The sequence below is a fragment of the Macadamia integrifolia genome, unplaced genomic scaffold, assembly GCF_013358625.1.
Source record: "Macadamia integrifolia cultivar HAES 741 unplaced genomic scaffold, SCU_Mint_v3 scaffold958, whole genome shotgun sequence".
NCBI lineage: Eukaryota > Viridiplantae > Streptophyta > Magnoliopsida > Proteales > Proteaceae > Macadamia > Macadamia integrifolia.
The window spans coordinates 86,426-100,354 of record NW_024870601.1 but is presented as its reverse complement, the minus strand read 5'-3'; the positions used below and the strand labels follow the sequence as shown (position 1 = coordinate 100,354).

Below are 13,929 nucleotides of genomic sequence, written 5' to 3'. Positions count from 1 at the left end.
CCCCCCCCCCCCCCCCAAAAAAAAAGTGTATGAAATCAAAAGCATACGATTCATGTCGTAATTTTGATAGCACTACTAACAGAAGCAGAAAGTACGCAAATTTCCTAATCAGCAAGCTCTGTAATTTTTATTTATTTTTTTAAAGAACCAGCCATAATGAGGTATAAAATTTCGCTAACAAGCAAGAAGTATCACAGCAAACTAGGTTGGCAGAATCAGCTTCGTATAAACTCCACAGTCTGCTCAATCCGTCCAAAAGAAAAAAAATATATGGAAATAATAATGAAAAATTATAACGAAGGCAGTACAGAATAATTTCCATTAAGTGATGGAATCGCGCATTAATTCATTACAGTAGAAGAGGCAAAGGGTTCGAAGTTTGAAACTTTGCTGCACGAAAGTGATCAGAGTCTCAGACACAGTAGAGAGAGAAGAGAAGGGGAACTTAACTGAGTCGCCAGAAGTGTACTTCGACGCCACACAACCAGACTGACTCTGGTTTCTGAGTCGCTGGTTCGCAGCGAAAATGTTTATCTCAGAAGAGATATGGGAGAGATGAAGAACAGCGCAAGAAGCGATGGTTCGGTTCGGTGTTCGTACAAAAGGGTTTGGTATTTCCGTTTTTAGGGAAAATTTTCCCACGACGCCAGTGTACAATAATCGTAGACTCTTTTCTAATTGTTTTCTTCAATGTGCACGAATATGATACCGTTTTAGTGCAGCGTAAGAGATTCCCGCACCAGCATCGTATATTCGTAGGGAACATCTGGGTTTATGGGAAAAGCTTCCCTGAACCTTGGAGTAGAACTTATGAGTCTCTCTCGTTTTTTCTAGGATCCAACTTCTCCTTGAGCATTGATCGCTCAAGTCAGCTCATAGCTAGGGGTGTCAAATGGTGTGATTTTGGTTATTTGGTTTGGTTTCGGTTCGATTTATATTTTGATAAGGTGAAATCAAAACCGCACCGAATATTTCATCCAATTTCGATTTCAACCGTTTTTAATTGGTTTTTATTATTTGATTCACAACCAGTTTACATGCGGTTAATAGTGTCGTTTTAAAAATAGTTTGCATCCTATAGCTATTGTGAATTATACATATATTAAATTTTCTAAAGAATCATGACAATATACATTTATTTTGCCAAGGACAATATACTTTCTATGTAAAAGACTTCACATATGATAACTAATTAGCTATAATCCTATAAATTAGAAAATCAAGAAGTGTGATTGTGTGAAAGTGAAGCTCCATTCTCAGTTAGTACTTTGGTTTCCCCCCCTTTTTTCGTAGAGACCCATAGAAATTCAAAACACTTTTAAGTCTTTAATACTAGGTGCCGGTTAACCATCGGTGTTCCGAATCAAACCGGAATTTGGCCTATAAAACCAAAACCGGATCAATTTACTATGGTGCGGTTCTGTTTGGTTATAACCAATCAGTTTTGGTTATATGTTGACACCCTTACCCATAGCTACATGGCCGATCCACATGTGTCCAAGTGCTGATCCAACGACTCTAAGCATGACGCCTCTATTCTGGTCGGTAGAAGCATAGTCGTTGGATCAGCACTTGGACATTTGTCAATCACCTAGGCAGTTATGGGAAGACTTGGGCGATCAGCGCTCAAACGAGGATCATGATCCCTCTTCCTAGCATGAATTAATCATCCTATGATATTTTTTTGTCGCATCTCATTGATGGGCTTCCTTGTGCCACTTGCTAAGAGAACCCTTCACCTTCTTTTATATACACTAAATTTTGCTAATGAATTATTGGGTTCACCTTTTGTATGTAGACATCAAGTTCCCTGTCCATCTCTCAAATTCAGTACAATTGGCTTCACCAAGTGACTTCGAAAATATATGGGCAAACGATGAAGAGTGCAATTTCACTATGTGGATGATTGGAAACACTCGGACGAATGAAAATACATAGGAGGCTATTTAATTAATTGAAATCTAGAATTTGGCATGTGATTACCCCTCTAATTGCCATTTTCTTTCAAATGTCAAAATCACCAAATCATCATTCCACATAGCAAAATCATACACTTGCCTATCGGTGAATTTGCAATTCTCCTTTTCTATTTTTAGTAGTGTTTTATTAATTTATATTTGTAATTTAATAAATTATTTGTAAATAATAAAAGGCAAATTACGCCCCTTTTCCCTGTACTATGGCTTAATTACACACCTCCCCTAAAGCAAAACATCCCAAAGCAAAACATCATTTTGCCATTTTGTTCATCTTCAACCCAAACATCCCCAAAATCAAATAGAACCCTAGATCGAGGGAATGCCGACTTTTTCATGATATATGACCGTCATTCAAGGGAAAAAGTTTCAGCACTCCCTGACTAGACTAAATAAAATTATTAGCGTGTCTCGTGTTTTTGCTATGTGCAATAGTAATGTAGTAATTCTGATTATTAAAGTATCTATTGCATGATGTAAATTGATCATATGTCCAAATTGTTGTGTACATACATTTACCCACCCTCACTATAATCCCATGAACCCTTTTATTAGTCCTAGACTATTTTGCTTTCTTTTTTTTTTTTTTTTTATTGTCACTAAACAAACTCAGATTAGTTTGATGTTTGACATGTGAGTAGGAATAAAAGAACCTATTCACAAAATTTCAACCTCATTTGAACTACCATATGCACGACGTAGAACTGTAAAACGGTGTGTTAATTTCCATAAAACAGGGTCTAATTTATTATCAAGTGATGACATTGCAAAACTCAGCTCCAATAATTCCAATTTGGGTGAGTTATTGCATTATTTAATTAAGTGAGCCAGAATCTTTTACGAGAAGGGGAATAAGCATGGTTGATTATGATATTCAGTCTGTATGCTTGTTTGATAACTACCACATGGCAGTTTAGAAGACTAAAATTTTGTGGACTAGTGGAAACTAAGGACTTTGACCATATGTTAAATTTTAGACCAATTTGAGTTCGTAAAATGGTAATAAAAATAAAATAGAACAATTCAATTTGACGAGTATCGAAACATATACAAGTTTACCGTAGTGATGCATGGACATGCATGGGAGGGTATGACTACATATGAGAGGATATAGTATGAAATTTAACACATGATCAATCCACATCATATCCCCTAGATATCTAATGATCAAAATTGCCACATCATTCTTCCATGTGGAATTGCCTTTACATTCCAATGAAGAATGCATGCAACTACCTTACATATCTACATAAGGACAAAATGATTAAACACAACTACAGTATGGAAGTAAAGATAGCATAACTAAATTACGATAATTTAACAGAAATTGGAGTTTCAGAGTTAGAATTGCTGAACCAAATAGATGAAAGAGAGAGAGACTAATTCCTTTTTTTAATAAGAAAAAGAAAAAACTTCATTAAGTAGAGAGAGTGAGTGCTATCTTATGTGCTATTTAAAATATCTCAATTTTATATGTGCTATCTTACGCATTATTAATACCACTTCGTTACTGAGAGACTGAAACAAAAAACAATGTTAGTAGATAGAGAGAGAAGGAATCAAGCTAGCTAGAGTCTTGACAATAGACTTAATTTGATAAGTTTGGGGGCATAGTGAACAAATTGGAATTTAGACCCTTATTTTATAACATTCGTTTAATTACGAGTGTACCCACATCAAATATTAGCTTGCAAAACTTATAAATCCTCTTCAAAGATAAAAACAATTGAGAGCCCCTTCCGTAAGTGTTTGGGCTGACTGTCAAAGCTTGGTGCACGAACTTAAAAAAAAAAAAAGAAGAAGAAGAAGCATGGAGGTGGTGGCTTTGAAATTTTTTTACTTTCTTTTATAATATCAAGTATATTTTGAATGATTTCTTAAATGTATCTACTGTTAAGCAGGATCATAAAGTTAATATCCGTGGGCCATAATTTAACTTCAAAAGCAAGTATGGATAAAATAAGCATATTGTGATAGATGATGTAGACTTATTCCTATTTTCTTAGTTTTAATTTATTTCCAAAAAAAAAAAAAAAAGTATTGTCAAGTTATCCATTATGCTCAATATAAATAAATATGAAATAAAATTGATAAATAGAATATGGGATATGGATAGGTATATTGCCAATATATGGTAAACTGGCAGACAACACTAATGGTGGCATCGAATGAGGTATCATACAAGAAGGGTAGGGAGACCATTTCAAAATAGGGAAGAGATGGTAGGCATGATGGGTGCTAGTTTATGGTATACCGACAGGCGACAACGGACTCAACATTTTCCCATAGAGTATTTTATACATCTTGTTCTTATTTTTTCCCCTAAAAATATCTTATGCTCCAGTTTATCACACACGAAGGTGCATTAGAGGTAGGATATAAACGGATAATTGAAAACCCGAATTCAATTTGCATACGTATCAGGATATTCATATCCAATCAAAAGCTGTCTAAATCCAAATAAAATAACTACTGTAGACACCTACTGTGATACCCTACTTTTAAAACCTGGTTTAATTACACGGTTGACCTGGTTTAACTATGCAGGACCCGAACCAGAGAAGGTTAAGGCGGGTTCCTTATGGACCATGATGGTAAGGGTGACTTTGAACACAAGTTGGCCAGACAAGTCCGAGTCAGTGCCAGAGAAGACGGGTGTACCCAAGACGTGTACATGCACGTATCATAAGGCAGTATATGGGTAATGCTGGTATGTAGCCGTATCTTAAAGTGTATACGCATAATATATCTTGTGCCGAGAGTGAGATACATACCAAGAGTCGAATTCCATCGAAATCTCAATTGTTGGCTAAGTTTCGACCAATAGGTGGGTGGTCACAGGCGGGCGAACCCGCCCACCTAAGTGACCCACCCATGTGGTTACTAGATATTCTCTAAGTATAAATAGTACTTATTGTGTTTCTCCTTTTCACATTTAATGCATTAAAGAGTTGGTGAGAAGAGCAAAGAGGAGAGAGAAAAAGAAAGGAAGAAAAGAGAACGAAGAAGAAGAAAGGGAAAGAAAGAGGAGGAAGAAATAATTTTAAGCGACGCCGAGGTTTGATCTTCTCATTCCGACACCGAAAAAGTGATCCCCAATACGAGATCTATGATTTGAGGTGAGCGATAACTATACTTCTTAAATTTTTACCAAATCCCAATTGAAACCCTTGATTTGGGTAGAGTTCCTTGAGATCTTGTAAATCCCACTTGAGATGATGAATCTAAGGTTTAATAGATGGTCTATCTGTTGATTTTGAAAGTTTAAAGAAGTGTTTATAAGATTTGAGAAGCATTGGTGATTTCTTGAGTTAAGAGGTGATTTTGAGGTTTTGGAAGAGTTCTTGAGCAAAGAAGGTAAGATGGCTTTTCAATCCTTAAATCTAACTTAGATCTAGGTTAGAATCATCTTATAAGACCTTAGATGTGTGGAAAATGTGATTGGAACAACCCCATTTAGTTTCCCCAAGGTTGAGGAATGTTTCAAGGAAGAAAGCAAATTTTCGCCCCCACAGGTGGGCGAAGACCGACGGGCGAAGCAATCTGCCTGAGGGGGTAGCCCCTCGGTCCCCACCTGCGGGCGGGGACCGACGGGCGAAGTGCTCGCCTGAGGGGATAGCCCCTCGGTCCCCATCGGTGGGTGAAGTCACCCGCTTGAGGGGGTCCATCGGTTAGACGACGGGCTATCCAGCCCACCTGTGAAGACCGATGGGCGATGACAGGTGGGCTGTCTGGCCCACCTGTTAGCCCCTCGATCGGATTTTTGAGCCCGAATGGGCCCAAAATGGACAGGAAACCCTCTTTTATGATTTTAAACATGAATTAAACATCAAATCTTGTTAATTTTGATCCTAAGGTGGTGAAATGCTAACTCCATTCGCTTATGATAGGTTCCACTAGAATTTACGTTTCTCACGCCGGATCTCACCCGTACCGAATGTGAGCTTTTGTACCCAACAAGTAAGTGGGGAGAGGACATTTGACTTTATTTTAGGCTTATTTTTACATCATTAAATTGTATCTAGACTAGCCATGTCATCATGTAAATTATGTATAGATTAGTCATCCTCGTACGCCATTCGCACACATTGCTTGTGCATTCTAAACAAATGATTTATAATACGTGTGTTGTGCTTTACATTATCAATGCTAAATGATTGATGTGCTTATGTGATGAATGGTTGGATTACTGTGCATAATGCATTATTAAACTAGACGCCGTAGTCAGCTTGGAAATGAATGCATTGGTGGCCCGTGATATGGGACGCGGTGGTACTATACAATCGTACTTTGTCATATAGGAGCATGCGGTTTAGGATTATTATTTTCCCATACTACGACCATTCCCAACAGGGGTTGAGGTGTTAGGTTATCACTTGGGGGGAAGCAGTGGTCGCGGTTGTCGGGTCACTATGGCGGATAGACATAAGCCCGACTGGTCACTAGGACAGTTGGCAACCTCAGTGGTATATTCAAGAGGGCCAATCGTACTGCTTTTAAATTGTTGGGGTCAGCACCTTTATTTTTTTGTCATTTACTTTTATGTTGAGAGCCGGTAGTCGGCATGCTTTATTTTTCTGAATACTCACGGTGGGCCTTCTTCGACAACCCTATGGGCGTATCGCGGGATGGAGTTCACGGCTCATACCTGGGGCATACTCGCACTGTGGTTGTAAGTAGCACATAACCAAAGACTTAATAATGTTGTTTAGGTGGATAAGATTTAAAATGAATTGTATAACATATAGTGCATATGGATGTGATTGTTGTGTGGTCTTTCTTTTCACTTACTGAGCTAGTGAGCTCATCCCACGTGCGCACCTCTTTTAGATGATTTTGCAGGTCACCCGCCTGAAGATCACGAGTCAGGCCCCATAGTTGAGTTTTCTGATGAGGATTGGTGGGTCCCTGAGGAGTATGAGCACGGTGCTGATTGCACGTGCGAGGGCTGTGCTGCGGGACCGCAGTAATGACATCGTATAGGATTTTGCTTTTTGATTCTTTTGATGACCTCCTCTTTTGTGTACTTGATACGTAAATTGTTATTCTTTTTGTGTAAATATCATGCCTGCGGGTCCACATGTACTTATCTATATACTACAATTTGGGTATCAAGTATATTGGAGATATTTACAGGTAATTTAAGTCTTCCGCTGAACTTTAAAACACTTATCTTAGATGTGGGTATGCTGTGGTGGGGTACTATATCAGATGATCCTGGTAGGTTTGGGTTAACCGGAGTTAACCCGATCACCGGTCCGATTCTGTGTGAACGGGGTGTGACACCTACTTTTGTCACCCTCCCCCGGCGATGACGATACTTGGATGATGGACGCAAATCTTCATTTCCAGTTGATGAGATGCAATTGACTGTGGTAGTCTCACCCTGACAGCCTCTAACTCACCCGAAAACCCTAAAACCCAATGCAGGAAGAAAGAAAGTCCAATTTTGACTTTTTATATATGAAAGAATCTAATCAAAAGTGACCATATGAATGGAGAGTGCTCAAAAATACGATTCCAACGATATATGGTGCGTCAAAATCAGACTTACGGATCTCCCGTAATCATTTCTGGAGTTGGCCCCGCACGAGAGTGCACACCCCCGTGCATGCACGTGCACACCCGTGCACATACCCATATAACCCCGCCCATGCGTGTGCATTCTTATGGACACACATGGGCATCACCCTTGTGCACAACCCTACACCTGTACACAACCCAACCCTAATCAACCCTGATCAGTCTAAACCAGCCCTGTTTAAATCCAGACCAACCCCGATCAAACACGATCAGCCCAATCTGGCACCGACCGACCTGCCCAGCACTGTGTAGAGCCACAGAGGGCTACCCAGGGCTGCAGAGCCCTTTTTAGGGTTGTTCAGCCCTGGACATAAAGGGCTCTGCAGCCTTGGATAGACCTACCCAGTGCTCGGATTTTTTCCCCTGGTTTTTTCCCAAAAATATATTTTTCCTACACTCCTGTGTTTTCCTAGAAAATCTCACAGACAGTAGGGTTTTCTGTTTGAATCCCATTTTTGGAGAAAGATCATTTTCGACATTTTCAAAGATTTTCTGACACTTCTGTATTTTTTCTAGAAATTCCCCAGATAGTAAGGGTTTTTTGCTAAAATCTCAGTTTTTGTGAAAAGATTCTCTTTGCAAGAAAATATCTTCTTCACTTTTTGGGTTGAAGAAGGAATTTCTTCAAACTTCGAAATATACCATTGGACAATAGGGAGAGCTACCTCCTATTATCCTCTAGGTAAAGAATGTGTGTCCTCACCCCATTAGTTTGCAAGAAAATATCTTCTCACCTTTTTGGGCGAAGAAGGAATCTCTTCAAACTTCGAAATACACCATTGGACAATAGGGAGAGCTACCTCCCATTATCCTCTAGGTAAAGAATGTGTGTCCTCACCCCATTAGTTTGCAAGAAAATATCTTCTCACCTTTTTGGGTGAAGAAGGAATCTCTTCAAACTTTGAAATATACCATTGGACGATAGGGAGAGTGCTCTTCTATTATCCTCTGAGTAATGATGTGTGCCCTCATCTCATTGATTGGAAAAAAACTATAGATACCCCCTCTCCTTGAAAAAACACATCAAAGTCTCCTTAAGAGCATTCTTGTAGAGAAGCTTTGGCTTCTCTCCTTCTCCCCTCCCCCTTTGAGTTTCTTCTGGTCTTCGGAGCAATCTTCGTCAAGATTCGAAATCTTGTTCGGATCTTCAAAGCTTTCTTCGGGACTTTGAAGATATTCAATTCAAGTTTTTAGTTCAATCCATTTTTTGCCAAAAATAGCATATTTTTAGCTTCCCTCCTTTAAGTGTTCTTGGTTTTTTTTACTAAAAGTAGAAATCCCTCCCCCCTTGAGGTTCTTCGGGTCTACGAAGAGATCTTTGTCAAGATTCGGAGTTCTGTTCTGATCTTCAAAGTATTCTTTGGTGCTTTGGAGATCTTCAATCTAATTTTAGGTCAATCTTTTTTTTTTTTGGGTCAAAAATAGCTATTCCCAGCGAAAGCTCTACCTGAGTCCCCTGAAATCTTTTCAAAAATAGCCATTCCCAGCGGAAGCTCTGTCGGAGTGCCACCTTAGCCTAACCCTCTCATAGCTCATCCCTAGCAGAAGTTCTGCCAAAGTGCCACAGAATCTTTTTCCGACCCTGGCGAAAGCTCTACCAAAATCCCACCCCGACTTTTTTGGAAATAGCTCGTCCCTAGTGGAGGCTCTGCCAAAGTCAACAACCTAAAAGTAACCAATCCTAAGTTTGACCTCCGTCCGTAGATTATCATAATCAGCATCTCCTGAAATCGAAAGTTGGAGCTCAAGACCATCTTCCCCGAACCTAGAGAATCCACGAGAAAAGTCAGTATCAATTAAGGGCCCACCCCTCTTGTCTCGAAACAAGGGTCAAATTCATGTAAAATCTCTCTCCTCATTTAAGCATAATGTAAATATCTAATTAACCTTATTTTAGTATATATAAATAGTTGTTTTTATTTAATGTACATATGCTTGATAATTTAGCCATGCATGTAGAATAGGAATAATTCTGGAAAATATTCGTTCTTAAGCATCTAGTAGGGAGACTGATTGAACCAGATAGATTGGGTGCCTAACACCTTCCCAATTCTACAACCTGACTCTTACCCTAAATCTTTGGACCAGACCAATTTTCAGGCCATTTTCTCAGGAATAGAGCCCACTCTCGGGTCCTATGCTCACAATCATAGGTGGTGACTCCACACCCTTTTTGTGTGATCCCAATCCCCCGTATTGGACTAGCATCAAACCTCGTCTTTATGACGAACCCAGTACACCTACGAAATAGGCTTCTACGTATTTTCGAGCGGCGATACGACGACACGAGGCTCGTAGAAGCACTCACAATACTTTTCTTATCCACCCCAAAGGATATCAAGAGAGATGAGAAAAGGCCCGAATCCGACCGAGACACCTTCCCCTGAACGGGGGATGAGACATCCGGATCCGAGGCCCGTTACCCTCACTAGTACATCAAGAATTATTGAGAGAGAATGTACATCAATATGAAAAAGATTCATTATAGGGAAATTTACATCCACCACCCCTCGCGTTTGCCCTAATTACATCATCCCCCCTCGCGTTTCATTTTTTACGTATAAACCCAAAAAACTAACACCGTGAGACTGGTGTTAGTTTTTTAAACAGAAAAGGTGATTTTACCCTTCTGATATATTTACCTAAAACATCTTGAATCAATGATAATTTTACCCTCTGAACATTTTCAGCCTTAAGATCTCATACTTGTCTACTACCCCCTTTCTTTGTTGTTCACGGTGAAGCCTCTCGCCGGCGGCACCACATTTTACCCTTTTTCCGTCGAACGCCATTCACCGAAATCTTCCCACTTTCCATAAGGTTCCATACCACTTCTACTGCGTTTCTATACTCATTTCTTTCTAGTTTCCACTTTTTGTGAAACTAGCTTTGAAGTGTAACAAGTTTTGAGATTAACCCATTTCTGCGATTCAATGAAGGAAGAAGAAGACGAAGATAGTAATCTTACAACGGTTGATTTTCCAGGTTTTTAAAGTAGTGGCATCGCTGAGTTCGAACAAAACCTAGAAAGAAAGGTTTGGGCTTCCATTGAAATCTACCATAGGAGACAAAACCCAAAAAGGTATTGGAGAATGGAGAATAAGGGATACAATTATTCCATTGTGATGATAGTTCCTATGCTTTTCCAGAGGGGAAGTGTAGGAGATACATGATGGATGGCCTTGTGGAAGAACACATGAAAGAGCTTAATAAATACATCAAACAACAAGTTAAGAAGATGAGAGGAAGGAAAACCAAAAACCGAAAACCAATATTTTAGATCGCACGAAGATAGAATGAAAATACAAACCCAGTTGATTAAAAATGGAGCTACTCACTCTAATCTCACCATTCACACCCAATAATTCCTGAAAAGGAAAAGGGTAAGGGAAAAAAAGAAAAAGAAAAAATCAAATAAAGCCAATCAAGATTTGGTCACTCAACTAGGAGAAACTGGAGATCCAAGGAGAAAAATATAACACACAGATAGAGAGTATCAAATATTTAGTAGCATGCAATCCCACATTCTGAGTCTATGAAGAGGACTATCACTGAACGAAACAACTTAATTACCCAAAGAATCCAGCAATGAACGAGTACTTAATAGCTGCAGCCAAGATAGCAAGGGAGATGAAGAAGAGCTACCAGAGGACTTGTACGCTTGCCTAGGTGAGGAGGCATGTCAATCCCACGGCGAGGATGTTCTCCAGATCTGGATCCAACAGATCCCTCCATCTGAAATTCAATGTAGGCCGTTCACCGTTTATCGAATTTCCCTGACTGTTGAACCCATTATCTTTTTGCTCTGGCTTTGGCTCTCTGTTTAGCCCGTTATCATTCTCTGCTAAAACTACAAATCTTCTCAATCTTCCTAACTTCCAAGTTAGGGTTCTGTAAGGAAGTAAGGAATGGTCCACGAAGTTCTAATAATTGCATGTCCTGGTTTAAAAATCGATAACACCAGTTGAAGAAATATTGTGCCATTAAAAATCCCTAACATTTCTTCTCCAGCGAGTTCGAATTTCAATTCAAACTTCGCAGGAAACAGAGATGGACTGAACGAACAAGTTCGACGTTGAAGGAGGGTAAAATCGTATTTTCAATTGCAAACACTAACACCTTTTCTTACAATGTTAGTTTTTTGGGTTTAAATGTAAAAAACGAAACGAGAGATGGATGATGTAATCGGGGGCAAACACGAGGGTTGGTGGATGTAAATTTTCCTTCATTATATGCTGAAATTTGATACATGATTCATGTAAATTATTCTTTAGATATTTAACCATTGTTATATATATATATATATATATATTTATTTATCTCTAACCATCGAAATTGAAAAATCATATTTTTTATTCTAATGAGAGCAAATCGCGCTACTAATGAACTTATCAATTCAAAGAAGCTTGTTGTTGAAATCAGTTTGGTGGTTGAGGATATATCTTAGTTATCATGTTCTTTCTCGGAGTGCATCTTCCGCTTTAATCTTCGATTAGTGAATTTCTATGGCAGTTATCTTTTCCTGTATTCTGTGTGTACACAACCGGGCTCTGCCCAAACTTCATTGATTAGGGGCTTTGAATAGCCAAAGCGTACAAGACATGTGGGCCCAAAGACATGAGGCCTCACATGGACTTCACATGGATGTGGGACCGTATGTCGCAAGTGTCGGCATACATACTTACATACATACTCATACGGACATACTCATACAGACATACATACATACTCAAACCTTACACACATATAGTCAAAGGGATATAGTATCATCAGAATCAGATGAACTGCTGACTGGGTAGAAAGCAGCTTTATCAATGAGCCAATCATGATATGCATCCATGAGGGAAGCAATGCGAGGGCAAGGAAGTTGACTATTCTGATGTAGTTCCCAAACTGTATCAACAGTTTGAAGAAGGGGAGCTAGAACTTGATGAGGTCGGATATCATTCACGGTACACATAGTATAGAGAAAGTGAAGCCATTCTGAACGATGCTGTCTTCTGGTGGGGAAGAGGGCATAGGGCTTTATTCCAAACACATGGTAATCTGTTGTGTAGTGAATGTAATGGCATGGGTGGGGATCTGGAGGGTCAGAAGTTTGGAGGATGGCTGGAGGTCTATGGAATAGGATAGTAATGTATTGCATAGACGATTCAGGGGGATCAGACTGTGGGAGGAAGGAGGTAAACAGATGAACTAGGTTTCTATGGGAGCAAAGAGCTGGAGAAACTGGAAGATGGTTAGGTTTGGTCGATGAGGATTGAGAGGTGACCACCAACACATACACATGAATTGAATGGTTTGAAGAGGGAAACATAGGGCTATGGAGTAAGCCATACATAAGTGCCAGAAGATACACTTAAAGATAGGGGGTAATTCTTGTAGGTCATGGAAGGAGTTAAAGGTAAAAACTGTAAGATAGGGGAAGTCTGGGTGAAAGGTCGAACCATCAAGAAATAGTCCTTCACGATGAAGGGCAATTTCTAACATTTGAAGAGCTGTATGATGACTATAGGTCAGAACTGCTTTGTAGGTTAAGGTATGAAGGATTTCAGGAGGAAGCTGCGGAGGTAAAGCACAGCAAAGGTTATGGCTAAGTGGAGGTTGAGGTGGAGGCTGAGAAGATGAAGAAGAGGCACTTGGAGTTAAAGGGTAAAGGATGGGGATTACAGAAAAGGATGAGGTAGGACGAGAAAGGAAGTCTGCCAAAACATTCGCTTTTCCTTTGATATGTTTAATGTCAAAGGACCACTTTGAGAACCATTGAGCCCATCGAAGAAGTTGATCATTCGGAAGAGTGTGTTGCCGGAACTCAAGCATGCGAGGAAAACTTGACATGTCCAGTTCAATGAGAAATCTGTGTCCAATGAGATGAAACTGAAACTTTTCAATTCCACGTCTGACTGCAAGAATTTCTTTAAACGTTGAATGATAGTGAGCTTCAGATGGTTTAAAAGAGCCACTCTTATAACCACAGATGGTTCTTGTAGAATTAGGAGCTTCTTCAAGTAAAACTGCACCCCAATGAGTATCACTAGCATCAGTTTGAAGAATACGACGCCCATCAGAAGGAATCTGTAAACAGGGGAGGCGTGTAGATAGCTGTTTAAGAGCTTGAATGGCTTGTGAGTGTTCAGAAGACCAGGGAGGAGCTTTCTTTCTCAAAAGTTGATGGAGCACAGACGTATGTCTGATTTGTTGAGGAAGAAACTCTGTCATGTAGTTGACTATACCAAGGAATTGCTGGACCTGAATTTTTGTCAGAGGACCGTCAGGAAATTGCTGTAGAGATGTGGCAATATGAGGTTGAAGTTCATATGTTTCTTTGGTAATAGTAACACCAAGAAAATCAATGGTAGAAACACCAATT

The 13,929-nt window shown here is 39.6% G+C and overlaps 1 protein-coding gene across 1 annotated transcript in view; it reads right to left on the bottom strand.

Moving 5' to 3' along the window:
* Nucleotides 1–604, bottom strand: part of LOC122070636 (mediator of RNA polymerase II transcription subunit 31-like) — an 11,571-nt gene extending 10,967 nt beyond the window's left edge. Inside the window, exon 1 of the mRNA XM_042634821.1 lies at nucleotides 450–604. The gene's annotated coding sequence lies outside the window, so the exon portion shown is untranslated. The remainder of the gene's footprint in view (nucleotides 1–449) is intronic.
* Nucleotides 605–13,929: the final 13,325 nt, after the last annotated feature.